The sequence below is a fragment of the Notamacropus eugenii genome, chromosome 1 (assembly GCF_028372415.1).
Source record: "Notamacropus eugenii isolate mMacEug1 chromosome 1, mMacEug1.pri_v2, whole genome shotgun sequence".
Taxonomy (NCBI): Eukaryota; Metazoa; Chordata; class Mammalia; order Diprotodontia; family Macropodidae; genus Notamacropus; species Notamacropus eugenii.
In genome coordinates, this window is record NC_092872.1 from 148,967,586 (window position 1) to 148,981,580 (window position 13,995).

The window sequence follows — 13,995 nt, forward strand, 5'->3', positions numbered from 1 at the left end:
AGTACATACATTTTATGCATATATGAGTTACTAAACTTTTTAAGATACCTCTCCATTTCTAACTTCTGTGCATCACCTGCTGATTTGTGTTCTTTTTGCAAATTTTTACTTTTTTACTTAACTTCAAAATAGAAATTGTGTAAATTTATGGTATTAAAACATCAAATACGTTGGCATTATATAATACTGTACATATATTTTGTGCATTTCTGAGTTTCTAAGCTTTTTCTGCGTCATCTGCGGCTTCCACAAAACTCCCCACAAATCCCCATTTAAATTATTTTGCTGACCCATGACATATCAATACCATGATGGGGAAAGTGGCAATGTGGAAGGGATAGCTGTAGTTGGACTACATGATCTCACAGGTCTTTTTCAGCTCTAGACTCAGAATCTCAGATGAGCGTGGAAAGGCATTCCAGAGAGAGTGGATCACAGCATGAACAAAGCCTTGGGGCACTAAAAAGCTGACTACCTATGGGGAAATGGCAAATTTGCCAATGTGCCAGGTGCATAAAATAAATAGATGGAAATAATAGAAGAGAAAGCTAGAAAAGTTAGTTCCTTCATTCTGTGGGTGGAGTGAGTTTTTGAATTCCAACAATTCAAATAAGTTTTCACCAGATTAATTCTTTACTCCAAAAAAAATCTATGCATTTTCTCTGTTTTTGAAGTTTATTTTGCTGAAAATTATAAAGTTATAGATCAATCATCATGGTAGGAAGTGGTGATGATGATGGAAATGAGGTTGGAGAATGCAGGGCTATATTCTCTTATCATTATATTTAGGATTGAAGCACCCTTATTGTTTGGAGGTAGGGTGGGATGTAATGACTACATAAACATGTAATGTGCCCAAATCTATTCTCTGGCATCTGACTGTGTAAGGAAAACTCTTGGGGGCAGTCCCAGATCTTTTAATCTACAGCCACTGGGAATTCTGTAGATGGCCAAGCCTGTTGTTATGGTTGTTTGTCCTTAGCCCTAAACATTTAGAAATGGTGTTTCGACTTGTATGGAACAAGACTTTCCCTAACCATTAGGGAACCAGTGACAAAGGTGTAATGAAATAAACATTCCAAATAGTTCCTTCATGGCAGGTAGGTGGCACAGAGGACAGCTGGGTCTTGAGTCAGGAAGACCTGAGTTCAAATCTGACCTCAGACATTTACTAGTTAGCTGTGTGACCCTAGGCAAATCACTTAACCCCTTTTGACTCAATTTCCTCATCTGTAAAAGGAACTAGAAAAGGAAATGGCAAACCATTCTAGTATTTTTGTCCAGAAAACCCAAATGGGCTTACAGAGAGTTGGACAAGACTGAAATATCTTAACAACAAAATAGTTCCTTCAAATATCAGCCCTCGATACTAGTGTCTTCACTCCATCACCATAGAGTATTTATTCTTAAGCATGCTGTACTGCTCTAGCTCACTCTTTCCATATTTAGGAATGAGGACATAAATGCAAAGGGATGATGTCTTTGGTGTGTCAGCCTTTCTTATTTCCCTTTGCCACTTTAAGGCTAAAAATGTGGAAGAATGGGAAGGAGTGACAAAAGAATAAGCTGCTTTGTGTGTTTCATATGGTGTGAGTGATATGGAAGTGGACAGATGACTGGTTGACGTAACTTATTGCTGTCAGCGTTGTTTGTCCTTTGTTCTTGAAGAGGACCATGATTTCAGGGAGGTGATGCCATGACATGCAAGTGAATTGGATTTAAATGAAAGAGGGCTGTGCAAAGTCACCAGCCTCACTTTCTCTTCTGGAGTCATCCAGTGGTAAGAAATAGATCAGGATGACTGCACATGAGCCTGCTGGCATTAATTTAGATCACTGAAGAAAAGGGAAGTTTCTCCTCTTCCATTGGCGTTTCAAGTAAGTTCACAGGTATTTGTCACGGATCGGTATGAGTAAGACATTGTACATCTAGCAAAAAAATAAAAGCAATGTAATAAAATATTAACAATAATAATGACTAATATTGATATAATACTTCAAGATTTGCAAAGTCCTTAGATATATTATTTCATTAAATGTAAACCAAATGATGTTTCTTTCATCTAGGAGATCACCTAAATTTGTGAAATTCAGAGATGACGGTCAGAATTTGTATTTTTTAAAAGTTAACAGTAAATCGGGTTTAAAATATAGATCTGTGGATTGATGTAAATGCATTTTAATACCTTATGAATATTGCACTTTTTTTTAATTCTAGAAACGAAATCACTGACTTATTAGCCTGTGGGAAAGGCCCAGGCTGAGTTCTCGTACATTTGTATGCCTCATGCACTGACTTCCAGGAAAGTCAGTGTATCTAGAGGCAGTGCCATTTGGCTTAGCTGCATTTCATAAAATTATATGGAGCCAATTCTGAATATGTTAAAACTTGTGCTTGAATTTAAGTACATAAGGGAGGGCTGTGTATATACTGTATAGCTAGAGCATCAACATAAATATGAGAGGATGCTTGCCAGAGTAAAGAGAGACATTATGGACAACTGATTTAATGAAATCGGCAGTAACTCTTGGGTTGACTGCTTCCTTGGAACAACTCCAGAACTTCAGTTTGGTTGCGATCCACTTTGGTTCCTTTGTGTTTTGTGCTTATTCCTTGGGGTCATTTTCTGCCATGGGCTTTCCTCATGTGCAATGTCTTAAGGCTGTACTCATATGTAACATATGTCATGACACACCATCTGGTCTTTGTGCATTTCCCAAGTGGCCACTGTACAAAAACCTGCATCTTTGGCAGCCACAAGTGCCCACAGATTTCTTGGTTCCTTTCTTTATCAGACTGTTTTTTAAGTGTTAATGGGGGTGATTAAGAAAAAAATTAAAAGTTCATATGGATTGGGGACCATATTATTAGAAGGGCGAAAGAGAAGGGATAGAAGATGAGCTCACGTGGAGGGTCAAGTTCAATTGACATATATGGACTAGTAGAACTGTCTTGCCATTTATAAGTGGGCAAAGTGCCATGTAAACATAAGGGCTAGAGCATGGTTAGCCAAGAATCAGTGTACTGTAGGACCATCAGACATGCTTATTGAAGTCAAGAGCCTTGCCAAGGAAAATGGAGATGGATTTCAGCTTTGAGCGTCTATGAGTTCAAAGACAGCCAAGAGAATACTACTGCTACTGAAGTCCAGAGATGGGCTTACCATCCATATTTGGAGGAAATGCATTGTTACTTTACCCATTTGTACAAAGAAAGACTTGATCTTTGTTAAATCAGGAAATAATTTTCAAAGTAGGTGGAAGAGAAAGAAGACACTCAAACCCTATATACATACTTAAACCTTCTGCTCCACAGGTACTACCAGAAGATGGAATTTCAGGTCACAATAATATCTTTTTTTTCAGCTATCTCTCCCAGTCTGAAAATCAGCTGTCACTAATGGATCTAATTCAACTACTCATTAGCACAGAAACTTTGCCCTCCTTTGTTGCTGACCTGGGTCAATTTACCCATCCTTGGGTAGCCCAGTAGCTCACCACTAACAGAGCCTCACCACTAAAAGGGGCTTACTCTGAGCAGAAGCTCACCATTGACAGTGGCTCACTACTCACAGGGGCTCACCACTAATGGGGGTTCATCATGCTAGTGTAGTATGGGATTGACTTTAGTGTGATTATAACTCATAACTTCAGAGCTCAAGCAATCCACCAACTCCAGCCTCTTATATAGTAAAGATGACAGGTTGGTGCCACCATACCAACATCATCTTTTCTTTTTTTTTCTTTTGAAAGAGCTAGCAAAAAAAGCAACAGAGCATAGTCAATAGAGTCCCACATTTGGAATCGAGAAGACTTGGGTTCGAATCCCAAACAGGATCCATCCAGTACAGTACAAGCATGTGTTAGGATGGGGATAGAGGCTGGACCTATCACTCCACTAGAACAGGGAATTCCACATGAGGAAACTCACTCTGCTAATGTAGGTCAGTACTTTCTCTGCATCCTGTAGTCTTAGAGAGTTGCTAGGAGAACTGAAAGTGATTTGCCCAGAGTCAAACACCCAGTAGGTATCAGAGGCAGGACTTGAACTCAGATTTTCCTGGCTCCTAAGTCAACTCTCTATCCTTTATGGCACTTAAACCTTGCTGTGCCTCAGTTTTTTCCTCTATAAAACTGGAATCACAATAGCACCTCCTTCATAAGGTTGTTGTGAGGATCAAATGAGACACTCTTTGTAGAATCATTTCACAAATCTACAATGCTACATAAATACAAGCTGTTATTACACCACTGCTAGTATTTTTTAAAGTAAAATGTAAAGTTTAAGAATTTTAAGAAAGGGGACTAGAAGTGGGGTTCTGTATCTGTGACTGCCTACATGGAGGAATCTAACCCTTCTTTAACTGAGACACGCTATGTGTCTCATCCAGATTCATACCACCAGTACATATCAGCGGCTGAATTGAAACCCAGATCTTCCTGACTGCAAGGCCACTTCTTTATTCTCAGTTGCCAAATTGTACATTTACTTTAAAAAAAACAAAACTGAACAACCTATAGCAATTGTATACTAATGGCCTTTTTAATATAGCCAGCTAGCATTGATATCATGTTTGAACATTTGCAAAATATTTTACCAGTATTGTGAAAGTGCTATTATTACCCCAATTTTACTAATGAGGAAACTGAGGCAAGTGGAAATTAAGTGACTTGATTGGCATGTAGGTAGGCATGGCATGTATGATAGGTAGGTGGCATGTAAATGCGAATTCCTTCTCTTCTCCTTTCCCAAGGTCACAGAGTTAGTAAACATCTGAGGCAAAATTTTAACTCAGATCTTCCTGACCCCAAGTCCAGTGCTCTATCCACGGAGCCACCTAGTTGTTTTCATCTTTGTTGTTTTGTCTCTATCAATATATATCCCTCATATAAGATTTTCTGATAGGAAAAACCCCCACAACACTCTTTAATCATTCATTATTTGCTATTGGAGGAGTGCTGTGTATTGTACTGTTTAGGATCACAATTTCTAAAGAGAAGAGGGGAAAAGATACAAAACATAAAAGTTTTAAATCCATGCAATCTTGATAACTTATTCAGAACTGTTTCATAAAGAGTTTGGGAAGAAATTCACAGAAAAAAATCCATCTTGTCAGAAAATTTTTTTTTTAACTTTCTGTTTACAGGGGGGTGGAGCCAAGATGGCAGAGTAGAAAGACACACATACGCTACCTCTGAACCCACTGCCCATAAAATATCTGTAAAAAAAGAACCACCAGCGAATTCTGGAGCAGCAGAAGCCAGAGAACAATCTCTGGAGATTTCTGCTCCAGAGAGCCTGAAAACCTCTCGCAAAAAGTCCCTCATGCCCCAGACCCGGAGCAGAGCCCAGCCCTGCCTCGGTGGCACGGTGCGGAAAGGAGCGGATCCGACCAGGCTTCAGGGACGGGATCTCCAGCAGCCGCGTGGGTCTCCCACCCACAGGTGACAAGGGTCGGTGAGAGGGTCTCTTCGGTGGGTTGAGAAGGGTGTGGGGTGCCCCCATAACTCAGGCCCCCTTGGGAGGCAGCAGCAGAGGCGGGAGCAGACCAGGGTTCCCCAAGCAGGCAGGAGCCCAGATCCATTGTTGAAGGTCTCTGCATAAACTCCCTGAGGGAACTGGCGGCCCTGCCCTGACCTGAGCACCTGAACTTAATCTCACACTGAATAGCAGCCCTGCTCCCGCCCAAAGCCCTGAGGCTGGGAAGCAGCATTTGAATCTCAGACCCCAAGTGCTGGCTGGGCGGATCTGGAGGCGAGGTGGGGGTGGAGAGGACACTCAGAAGTCAAGTCACGGGCTGGGAAAATGCCTAGAAAAGGGAAAAGAAATAAGACTATGGAAGGTTACTTTCTTGGTGAACAGGCATTTCCTCCCTTCCTTTCTGATGAGGAAGAACAATGCTTACCATCAGGGAATGACACAGAAGTCAAGGCTTCTGTATCCCAGCCCACTCAATGGGCTCAGGCCATGGAAGAGCTCAAAAAGGATTTTGAAAATCAAGTTAGAGAGGTGAAGGAAAAACTGGGAAGAGAAATGAGAGACATGCAAGCAAAGCCTGAAAGACAAGTAAACACCCTGCTAAAGGAGACCCAAAAAAATGCTGAAGAAAATAACACCTTGAAAAATAGGCTAACTGAATTGGCAAAAGAGGTTCAAAAAGCCAGTGAGGAGAAGAATGCTTTCAAAAGCAGAATTAGCCAAATGGAAAAGGACATTCAAAAGCTTGCTGAAGAAAATAGTTCCTTCAAAATTAGAATGGAGCAGATGGAGGCTAATGACTTTATGAGAAACCAAGAAATCACAAAACAAAACCAAAAGAATGAAAAAATGGAAGATAATGTGAAATATCTCATTGGAAAAACAACTGACCTGGAGAATAGATCCAGGAGAGACAATTTAAAAATTATGGGCCTACCTGAAAGCCATGATCAAAAAAAGAGCCTAGACATCATCTTTCATGAAATTATCAAGGAAAACTGCCCTGAGATTCTAGAACCAGAGGGCAAAATAAGTATTCAAGGAATTCACAAATCACTGCCTGAAAGAGATCCCAAAAGAGAAACTCCTAGGAACATTGTGGCCAAATTCCAGAGTTCCCAGGTCAAGGAGAAAATATTGCAAGCAGCTAGAAAGAAACAATTCAAGTATTGTGGAAATACAATCAGGGTAACACAAGATCTAGCAGCTTCTACATTAAGGGATCGAACGGCGTGGAATAGCATATTCCAGAAGTCAAAGGAACTAGGACTAAAAACAAGAATCACCTACCCACCAAAACTGAGTATAATACTTCAGGGGAAAAAAATAGTATTTCAATGAAATAGAGGACTTTCAAGCATTCTTGATGAAAAGACCAGAGCTGAAAAGAAAATCTGACTTTCAGACACAAGAATGAAGAGAAGCATGAAAAAGTAAATAGCAAAGAGAAGTCATAAGGGACTTTACTAAAGTTGAACTGTTTACATTCCTACATGGAAAGACAATATTTGTAACTCTTGAAACTATTCAGTATCTGGGTACTGGGTGGGATTATACATACACACATGCACATGCACACACACACACACATAGAGACAGAGTGCACAGAGTGAATTGAAGAGGATGGGATCATATCTTAAAAAAAATGAAATCAAGCAGTGAGAGAGAAATATATTGGGAGGAGAAAGGGAGAAATGGAATGGGGCAAATTATCTCTCATAAAAGAGGCAAGCAAAAGACTTATTAGTGGAGGGATAAAGAGGGGAGGTAAGAGAAAAACTTGAAGTTTACTCTCATCACATTCCACTAAAGGAAGGAATAAAATGCACACTCATTTTGGTATGGAAACCTATCTTACAATACAGGAAAGTGGGGGATAAGGGGATAAGCAGGGTGGGGGGGATGATGGAAGGGAGGGCATGGGGAGGAGGGAGCAATTTGAGGTCAACAGTCATGGGGAGGGACAGGATCAAAAGAGAGAACAGAAGTAATGGGGGATAGGATAGGATGGAGGGAAATGCAATTAGTTCTTACACAACACTACTATTACGGAAGTTATTTGCAAAACTACACAGATTTGGCCTATATTGAATTGCTTGCCTTCCAAAGGGAAGGGGTGGGGAGGGAGGGAGGAAGAGAAGTTGGAACTCAAAGTTTTAGGAACAACTGTCGAGTACTGTTCTTGCCACTAGGAAATAAGAAATACAGGTAAAGGGGTATAGGATTGAGACAAGGGCAAAGAGGGATGATAGAAGAGAGGGCAGATTGGCACACAGGGGAAATTAGAAGGCTGGGTGTTTTGGGGTGGGGGGAGAGGACATAAGGGGAGAAAATTTGGAACCCAAAATTTTGTGAAAATGAATGTTAAAAGTTAAATAAATAAATAAATAAACTTTCTGTTTACAATACTTACTAAATTTACTATATTGCTTTACCTCTACTAATAAAAAGATTCTAGTTCCTTAACAGCAGCCAGTGAATTGTTGATAAAATTGCACAAGAAAGGTGCACATTTATAGTCACCAAGGTATGTGGGTAAAATACAAACCAAGAATTCATAGGATCCTAAATTTAGAGCAGAAAAGGGCTTTAAAGGTTAAAGGTTTTAAAGTCTAATCTCATTTTATAGAGGTTGTAGGCACACAGTCTAGTCACATCTGGGTTTAAACCTAATTGCCCAGAGACACAGATTCTAAATATCTGAGTCAAGATTTGTATCTCAGCCCTCTTGATCTAGCATTCTTTCCACTTTACCTCACGCCCCCTACCACACTTTCAAGAAGAGGACTGGGTGTTGGTGAATGGTCTTTAAATGTTAAGTACCTTGGCAAGTTTATTCTGCAATTTGCCAACCTGATGTTAATGAAGCAAGTAGGTTCCTTAGCCCTTTTCAGTAAGTGGTATCTCTTTGGCATTCAGATCTTCCCCAAATACTGCTTCGTTGTCATTCACTGTGGAATTTGGATTTGTTTCAGTTAATTATCCTGATATTTGGCATCATGTAGACATATGCATGAATTTGTAACTACCACAGACTCATAACATTAGGCTAATTAACTCATGACAGCAATCATAGTAATTGTTAAATGATCAAATGGTTAGAAAATAGCACTAAGTGTATGTATCAGAATAGTCCATGAATGATTAAGAATGTTATGACTTCAAGGGCATTCCAGGTTACCATGAATGAACTATATCAAGACACTGGGGAACCTATTCATTTTGGCCTAATTAGATGTAAACCCAGATGTGAATATACTGTGTACCTAGAACCTTAATCACAATTATCTAACTAATTGCTCTAGAATGAAGAATTTTTACTTTCTCTTTCAGTATTCTAGAAGTGGGTTACTATTATTGCTAGTAGGTGATGGAACAAAGCATCATGGCACTAAAACTTACCAAGTCCCCAAATAAATTCCAAGATAATCAGAGGCAAACCTACTGTGGTGGATAGAATGGGCCTAAGGTTAGGAAGACCTGTGCCTAAATCCCTCATCTGAAACTTATTTTATTGTTAGTCTTGGGCAAGTCTTCGAACCTTTTTGAATCTCAAACAAATCCATTGGAATTATTTACTAAGTCAGCAGATGGGCCGTGATTTCTATTAGAAGAGAAAGTTCCCATACCTGGAGTCACTCAAACCGATGAAATCACAGATCCTTTATGTATTTTGTGAGAACCAGGCAGGTCCTTCCAGGGGAATGAAGTGTTTATGGAAGACAATATTAATAGTGGAAAATTGAAAGCATTCAAAGAGAACCTCTTGACCGATAAGATTGCTCTTTTGTTGAGGGAATGTGGCAGGCTAGAGAGTGAAAGACTTGGAGTCAGGAAAACCTGGGTTCTGATTTATCTAACTGACACTATCCATTTCACTGGGCAAGTCCCTTGAGATCTTGATACCTCATTTTCTTTACTTGTAAAATGGGAATAATAATACCTGTACCTACTTCCCAGGGTTGTTATGAAGTTCAAATGAGATCCTAAATGTAAAGGGCCATACTGCACTAAGACTTTTGAGACATCCCATGGAAATGTCCTCTTTATTAATGTCTCCCAGTGAAAAGCCTGTCCCGTCTGAGGTGGGGAGGTGGGAGAAGAAGAGTGCTACTGATGTTGAAGGAAGCATTCCTGTAAAATGATGCATGTTAAAATTACTGTGTGATCCGAGTTAAAATCCGGCCTTAGACATTTACTAACTGTGGGACCCTGGACAAGTCTCTTAACCCTGATTGCCTCAAAAAAGAAAGAAATTACTATATGGTCTATGACTTTGAGACTCCATCACTGAGTCATGGTAAACCAGTACCCTGACGCAGCCTTCCTTTCATAATCCTTCTACGTGCCTAATAAAATAAAACCTATTCTAAGCACTAGATGTATACTCTGTCTTTGGTACTATTATAGACCCTGTAGAACAGATTTTATTGGGATGGAAAAGGAAGAAAGAAGGGAGAAGAGAAATGCATTTGATTTTAATTTCCCAATCCAAAAGAGAAAGCATTCTCCATATCCAGGGCCTTTTTCTCCTGCTCCAAAGATCAATGGAATAGAGGACTACATTTCATTAATAAGCAAATTTCAAATATGTAATTAGATCAGAATTTATCTTTTTCCTACGCTATTCCTATTTTGCTTTTTTTATGCAATCTTTCCCTACCCCTTACCTTTGTCTTGATCTTTTGAGTTTTTCCGCTTATTCATCATATATTGTACTTTAATTTAGAGCCCCAGCCTTATTTGCTATCCCTTGGCATTTTTTATTTTGTCAGATATTTCCTGGGCCTCCTCCTATCTCTCTGATTAATCCTTCTTGTCTGGTTCCTCCTCCTCACCCTCACCCCACCTCTACTCCGTGTGTAAGCATTCTCCAAAGGTATCAATCTCATCCTTCTTTTCTCCTAGAAACTTATTTTTAGGAATATAACTCTTTAAATCTCATAATCTCAGGCACTCTTGTGGCTTCAGTGAACTTAAATGACTACCAAGTTGATTTTTTAAAAACCACTACTTTGTACTACCTGTGATTCCAATCTAACATTCTCATCTTCACCTAGATGTCAAGTTTTGCATGTCCAACCAAAATTGGACATCTTCCTACCAAAATCTGTTCTTTCTCATTTTCCATTTGGGATAATATTATCATCATTTTCTCAATCACCTAGGCTCAGAATCTAAGAGTCCTTGACTTTCCTCCCTCTCATCCACCCATATCCAATCACCTAGTAAGTCTGCTTAGTACTTTTTGTCACATGGCCTATGGAGAAATTTATTATATTTACCTTTTTATATGTGTAACAAGGATTTTCTTTTCTTTTCTTTTTCCAATGGGAGGTGAAAGTGAGAGAAAATAAAGGCTTGCTAACTGAAAAAAATTTTTAAAAATTTAAATAAATATTTTAAAAACCTAGGTTCCTTTTTATCTTTTTCTTTTTTATCCCATTTACTTACTTATTTTTAGTTTTCAGCATTCATTTCCACAAGATTTTGAGTTTCAGATTTTCTCCCCATCTCTCCCCTGTCCCTACCCCAAAACACTGTGCATTCTGATTAGGCCTTCTCCCAGTCTACCCTCCCTTCTATCACACCCTCCCTTCTCTTATCCCCATCTCCTCTCTTTTCTTGTAGGGAAAGATAGATTTCTATACCCTGTTACCTGTATTTCTTATGTCCAGTTACATGCAAAAACAATTCTCAACATTTGTTCCTAAAACTTTGAGTTCCAACTTCTTTCCCTTCCTCTCTCCTCACCCATCCCCACTGAGAAGGAAAGCAATTCAATATACGCTATATATATGTAGTTTTGCTAAAGACTTCCATAATAGTCATGTTGTGAAAGACTAACTATATTTCCCTCTATTCTGTCCTGTTCCCCATTTATTCTATTCTCTCATTTGACCTTGTCCCTCCCCAAAAGTTGTTACTTCTAATTACTATCTCGTTCCATTTGCCCTCCCTTCTATCATCCTCCTCACACCCCACTTCTCCCCTTCTCCCCTACTTTCCTGTAGTGTAAGACAGATTTTCATACTAAATTGAGTGTGCATGTTATTCCTTCCTTAAGCCAAATGTGATGAGAGTAAGCTTCACTTTTTCCCTCTCGCCTCCCCTCTTTTTCCCTCCATTGAAAAAGCTTTTTCTTGCCTCTTTTATGAGAGAATTTGCCCCATTCCATTTCTCCCTTTCTCCTCCCAATATATTCGTCTCTCATCCCTTAATTTTATTTTTTTAGATATCATCCCTTCCTATTCAACTCACTCCATGCCCTCTGTCTAGGGGTGTGTGTGTGTGTGTGTGTGTGTGTGTGTGTGTGTGTGTGTGTGTGTGTGTGTGTGTGTGTGTGTGTGTGTGTGTGTGTGTGTGTGTGTGTGTGTGTGTGTGTGTGTGTGTGTAATCCCTCCAACTACCCAAACACTGAAAAAAATTTCAAGAGTTACAAATACTATCTTTCCATGTATGAATGGAAACAGTTTAACTTTAGTAAGTCCCTTATGATATCTCTTTCCTGTTCACCTTTTCATGCTTCTCTTCATTCTTGTGTTTGAAAGTCAAATTTTCTTTTCAGCTCTGGTCTTTTCATCAAGAATGCTTGAAAGTCCTCTATCTCATTGAATAACCATTTTTTCCCTTGAAGTATTTAATCCTAGTTCCTTTTACTTCTGGAATATCTTATTCCAAGTCCTTCAATCTCTTAATGTAGAAGCTGCCAGATACTGTGTTATCTTGATCATATTCCCACAGTACTCGAATTGTTTCTTTCTATTTGCTTGCAATATTTTCTCCTTGAGGGGAGGAGCCAAGCTGGCAGAGTAGAAAGATACACATATGCTAGCTCCTAACCCACAGCCCATAAAATACCTGTAAAGAAGAACTCCCAACAAATTCTGGAGCAGCAGAAGCCACAGAACAACAGAGCAGACGAGATTTCTGTTCCAGAGAGACCTGAAAAACTGACACGAAAGGTCCGTCATACAGACCCGGAGCAGAGCCCAGCAGGCTTCAGGGACAGAATCTCCAGCAGCAGCGCAGGTCCATCCACCCACAGGAGCCAAAGGTCAGTGAGAGGGTCTTTTCAGCTTGCCAAGAGGTGAGTGGGGTGTCCCCATAACTCAGGCCCCCTCAGGAGGCAGCAGCAGAGGCAGCAGCAGATAGGGGCTCCTAAAGCAGGCAGGAGCTGGGATCCATTCTTGAAGGTCTCTGCATAAACCTCCTGAAGGAACTGAGCTCTGTGTGGTGGCCCTGTCCCCACCTGAGCACCTGAACTTGATCTCACACTGAATAGCAGCCCCGCCCCCACCCAAAGCCCTGAAGCTGGGAAGCAGCATTTGAATCTCATCCCCCTAACTGGGCAGATCTGGTGGCAAGGTGGGTGTGGAAAGGAAACTCAGAAGTCAAGTAACTGACTGGGAAAATGGCCAGAAAAGGGGAGAAAAAAATAAGACCACAGAAGGTTACTTTCTTGGTGAACAGATATCTCCTCCCTTCCTTTCAGATGAGGAAGAACGATGCTTACCATGAGGGAAAGACATAGAAATCAAGGCTTCTGTATCCCAAACATCCAAAATAAATATACCATGGGCTCAGGCCATGGAAGAGCTCAAAAAGGATTTTGAAAATCAAGTTAGAGAGGTGGAGAAAAAACTGGGAAGAGAAATGAGAGAGATGCAAGAAAAGTATGAAAAGCAGGTCAACACCTTGCTAAAAGAGACCCCAAAAAAATGCTGAAGAAAATAACACCTTGAAAAATAGGCTAACTCAATTGGCAAAAGAGGTTCAAAAAGCCAATGAGGAGAAGAATGCTTTCAAAAGCAGAATTAGCCAAATGGAAAAGGAGGTCCAAAAGCTCACTGAAGAAAATAGTTCTTTCAAAATTAGAATGGAGCAGATGGAGGCTAATGACTTTATGAGAAACCAAGAAATCACAAAACAAAACCAAAAGAATGAAAAAATGGAAGATAATGTGAAATATCTCATTGGAAAAACAACTGACCTGGAGAATAGATCCAGGAGAGACAATTTAAAATTTATGGGCCTACCTGAAAGCCATGATCAAAAAAAGAGCCTAGACATCATATTTCATGAAATTATCAAGGAAAACTGCCCTGAGATTCTAGAACCAGAGGGCAAAATAAGTATTCAAGGAATCCACTGATAACCACCTGAAAGAGATCCCAAAAGAGAAACTCCTAGGAACATTGTGGCCAAATTCCAGAGTTCCCAGGTCAAGGAGAAAATATTGCAAGCAGCTAGAAAGAAACAATTCAAGTACTGTGGAAATACAATCAAGATAACACAAGATCTAGCAGTTTCTACATTAAGGGATTGAAGGGCATGAAATATGATATTTCAGAAGTCAAAGGAACTAGGTCTAGTACCAATAATCACCTACCCAGCAAAACTGAGTATAATACTTCAGGGTAAAAAAATGGTCTTTCAATGAAATAGAGGACTTTCAAGCATTCTTGACGAAAAGATCAGAGCTGAAAAGAAAATTTGACTTTCAAACACAAGAAT